A 5,236-nucleotide genomic window follows, 5' to 3' on the forward strand; every position below is an offset into this window, starting at 1 on the left:
TCCCACATGAAGGAAAAATTTTCACCATTGACCAGCTTTCATTTCCCAGTCCAAATATGGATTTCAGTCAACCATCTTCCCATAATGGTCCTTTTGTTGCAATGGTATCATCCTTGCTACGAGTTAATTATGTGGCAATTGTTCCATGCCTACATCAACTGATGATCAATTCAGTGATGGTGTACATGTGTATGAGGGGCATTGTAACTAGATCTCTCGAATGGATTCCTTCCTACGGATCCCTTCCAGAGCATTGTTCTCCCATCTGATGAGAACCTCTTGGAAGTCATGACCTCTTATGAGTCATGATTGGGGAAATTGAGGATAGTTCTTTTACTATGTCAACCTCATTAAAAAATGAAACAGCTCCCATGAGGATAGTTCCTTGTCTTATGTCAACCTCATTAAAAAATGAAACCAAGGATATGAGGATAGTTCCTAGTCTTGTGTCAACCTCATTAAAACTTGACACAAAGGGTATGAGCATAGTTCCTTGTATTTTGTGAAGCTCGTTAAAAAATGAAACAAGGAATACGAGGATAGTTCCTTGTCTTGTGTCAAGCTCATTAAAAAATGAAACAAGGAGTATAAGCATAGTTCCTTGTCTTCCGTCAAGCTTGTTAAAAAATGAAACAATGAATATGAGAAGATTTCATTTTCTTGTGTCAAGCTCATTAAAAAACAAAACAAGGTCCCCTAGAGAAAAGTTCCAAGTCAAGTCTTTTATTAGATCTCATAAAATCCCAGTCGAGTCTTTTAGTAGATCTCATAAAATCCCAGTCGAGTCTTTCACTTGATCTTGTAAATGAACCTTCATTACATCCACCTGATAGCCACAAGCAGTCTACTTAGGTGAATATAATTAAGCTTATGGGGCATGTACCTAGAATCTAGTCATCATACTGGGGGCATGTAAACCAATCTCAAGCATAGTTTTTCATGATTCAAGCTTGTGTAAAAATGAAACTAAATTCAAGCATAGTTCTTCGTTTCAAGCTTGTGTAAAAATGAAACTGAATTCAAGCATAGTTCTTTGTTTCAAGCTTGTCTACAAATGAAACTGAATCCAAGCATAGTTTTTCATTTCAAGCTTGTGAAAAAATGAACCCATTTCCATTTTAACCCTCATGATTTCCATTCTATCAGCCTTTTCTGTCATATGAGCCTTGGTTTTTCTCCTTCCATCATCACTATCTACTTGGCCGATCATATGCTTTCACTTGGTTGTTTTACCCTTTTTGAGGAATAGTTGCAATGAGTGCTCTTATTTGCCAACCTCTTCACATAAATAAACATGTTTTAAGAAGTTCAAACATCACCAGAACCAGTTGCTATCCTAGAAACCACTCATTCCTCAAAGTGGAGTTCTCTTTAAGCTCTTTTCAGACTCTCGAAATATGAAACGATTACCGAGCGCTTGTCCTTTTCAGCTCGTTAACGGAATGGAAATGACATCTACTCAGCATAAGTTTAACCCTTTTCTGGACTGAGATAGATTATTTACGAAAAAGGAACATGCTGATTGAACATGGTCAATAGGTTCTCTCTCTAGGTTTTAACCTCGTACAGAAATTACCTGCAAACGAATTCTAAAAACAAAGAAAATAAACAATGCGAGAGCATAACACATAAAACACATATACACAGAGATTTTCCCCTCGATCCCAAAATCAGGACTACCAGCTTGATTTTTCATTATGTTCCTTTCAATGTTACAATACATATTTATACATGCCAAAGCATCCAATACCATGGACCGAAAACCATTGCGTCCAAAACAATGTGTGAAAATCATGCACAAAACCATAGGTAGGTCTGCCCAACCTAATATAGGGTCCAAAAAACAATATTTTCCGAGGCGCTGCCTCAAAGCCCATAGAGTTGGGTTACCTGCACCCCTCAAACCCCCAGTGACCCCCCCACTACGCAATATTCGCAACGAAGAGGGGGGCTCCACCCCCCCCTCTAACCCCCCAATTAACTACGTGGGCTCGTCGTGGAAGGAATATAACACAACCCAACATTCTCCCACTTGTTGTTTTCTTTCCATAGGGGGCCACAAGAGAGCTTAGTAATTTATCTAGACCTGCAATGGCCATTGTTTCTCTACACCAAGAGAAATTATCAGAGCTCACAGATTTTTTCAATGCATCTGCAGTATTCTTCAAAGTGTCCACCTTTACCAGCAACACCTTTTTGTCTTCTATCATATCCCTCAAAAAGTGATATTGAACATCAATGTGCTTTTTATTTGAATGATATGCAGGGTTCTTTACCAAGAAAATTGCACTTTGGCTATCATAGTCTATCCTTATAGTTCCCTGTACTAACCCCATACTTGAACATAATCTCTGCAACTAAACTGCTTCCTTGCTTGCATGAGTGGCTACCATGTATTCTTCCTTTGCAGCTGATAGTGCCACTACGGATTATTTCTTACTCATCCAACTGACTGCACCTCCAAATAGGTTAAACACATACCCACTTGTAGATCTTCTATGGTCCAGATCTCCAGCCCAGTCTGCATCAACAAAGCCACGAATATCCAACACACTGTCCAATCCTGGTCTTTCTTGGTAGCACAAACCATAATCACTAGTGCCAGGCAAATATTTGAAAACCCGCTTCACTACTCTCAAGTGCTCCTTCCCCCGTTTTGACATAAACCTTCTCAATACTCCCCCTACATGTGCAATGTCTAGTCTAGTACAGCCCATTGCATACATCAAGCTACCAACTGCACTTGCATATGGAGCATGGGACATGTCCTCTTCCTGCTGTTGTGTCTTGGGACATTGTTCAGTAGATAACCTCACACCTACAGGAATAGGAGCCTTCACCAGTTTATTACCCCGCATATTAAACCTCTGCAATATTGTCTCAACATACTTCCTTTGGTTTAACGAGAGCTTCCTCTTTTCCCAGTCTCTTTTAATTTCCATGCCCAAAATATAGTTTGCAGCACCAAGATCTTTCATGTCAAATTTGGAGGACAATTGGGTCTTCAAATCCTAGATAATTTCTTTGTCATTTCCAACCAGCAAAATATCATCCACATACAAGACCAAATAAATAACATGGTCACCAATTAATTTAAAATACACACAGTGATCTTCTTTGCTTCTCGTGAATCCAAGTCCCCATATAAATGTATCAAATTTATGATACCACATCCTTGGTGACTATTTTAACCCATACAGAGACTTCTTTAACTTACATTCCATTTCTTTCTTACCCTTAAATTCAAAACCCTCAGGTTGCTTCATGTAGATCTCCTCTTCTAGATCCCCATGAAGAAATGTTGTCTTCGCATCTATCTGTTCTACCTCAAAATCAAAAGCGGTAGCAACAGGTAAAAGTAATCTAATAGAAGCTACCTTGGCAACAGGAGAAAAAATATCAACAAAATCAATTCCTGGCACTTGGGAATAACCTTTTGCTACCAACCGAGCTTTGTATTTCTCCACCTTTCCTTCTGCATTTGTCTTCTTCTTGAAAACCCATTTGTTGCGAATGGGTTTCCTTCTAGCCGGCAACTCCACCAGATCCCAAGCCTCATTTTTGTGTAAAGATTCCATTTCATCAACCATGGCCTCTTTCCAGAGTTTTCCATCCTCTGAATCTACTGCTTCCTTTGTAGTTCTGGGATCGTCATCAGTAACAGATAAAGCAAAATTTGAACAGAAAGCAGATGGACTATACCTTTCCAGCTACCTTCTTTCTCGAACTAATCTTCTCACACTCGGAGTTTGTGGCTCTTCATCTTCTGATTCCTCCTCTGCTGTAGAGTCTGATTCTTCCTCCTTAAGCTTAAACTCTATCTTCTCAGGTTCCTTTGGTTGGACTTCATGTTTAATAATATATTTCACCTCTCTGAACACCACATCTCGGTTGTACACAACCTTCCTTGTTACTAGGTTCCAAAGCTTATAACCCTTTAAACCATCCTTATACCCAATAAAGATGCACTTTTCAGATTTAATATCCAACTTGGTTCTTTCCTCCTTTGGAACATGTACATATGCATCACATCCAAATACCTTCAGATGTGAAAGAGAGGGTTTCTTACCAATCCATACCTCTTGTGGAGTCTTATCCTCCAACACTAATGAAGGTGATCTATTGACTAGGTAACATTCTGTCTCCACCGCCTCTACCCAGAATTCCTGTCCTAACCCGACACCATTAAGCATGCTTCTTACCCTTTCCACCAACGTCTTGTTCATTCTTTCTACAACTCCATTTTGCTCAAGTGTGTATGGAGTAGTCTTCTACCATTCTATACCACACTTCTTACAAAATTATTCAAATTCCTTGTTGCAAAGCTCTCCATGATTATCTATCCTCAACACATTTATCTTCTTTTCTGTCTGGTTTTCCACCAGAGCCTTAAATTCTTTAAACCTATCAAAGAATTCATATTTCTTCTTAAGGAAATATATCCATGTATTCCTTGAGATGTCATCTATAAATGATACATAGTACACAGACTTACCTAGTGATGGAACCTTCACAGGTCCAAACACAATAGTATGCACAAGTTCTAATATATGTTTCACCCTCTTACCACCAGAGGGGAAACTCACCCAATTCTGCTTCCCGTATACACAATTTTCACAGAAATCAAAATCCAGAGAGCTATTAATCATACCTTCTACCATACCTTTACCATGAAGTATTCAAAGGCCCTTCTCTCCAATATGTCCAAGCCTTTAATGCCACAACATGGTCTTCTCTACCGAGATTACAAGATTTTCTGCTCCACTTTCAAGAACCACAGAATTGTTGCACCCATCAACAATAGTTCTACCTTGTAGCTTGTACAGAGTTCCAATTCGAACTCCCCGCATCAATAGAAGTGCCCCCTAAACCATCTTGTAGGTATCCTTCTCAAACACTATTTTTACACCTGCATCATCCAACTTGCTTACAGAAATCAGAGTTTTGGCTAATGCAGGAATATGCAGAACACCCGGAAGTGTTCTAACCCTTCCACCTTGCAACTTCAACTTTATTTTTCTGCGACCAATTATTCTAGCCTTCCTGTCATCCCCCAAGAAGATATCACCACCATCATATTTCTCATACTCACAGAGCCACTCTCTATTGGGAGTGAAGTGAAAGGATGAACCTGAGTCAATCAACCATGCCTCATGATCTACATATGTACTTGAAGAAGCCAAGTACACATCCCCACCTTCATTTGAGGTGGTTTTAACCACTACATAAGGAGCAT

Source organism: Pinus tabuliformis, chromosome 8 (assembly GCF_031772625.1).
Source record: "Pinus tabuliformis cultivar Carrire ecotype Pingquan chromosome 8, CPIR1, whole genome shotgun sequence".
NCBI classification, from domain to species: domain Eukaryota; kingdom Viridiplantae; phylum Streptophyta; class Pinopsida; order Pinales; family Pinaceae; genus Pinus; species Pinus tabuliformis.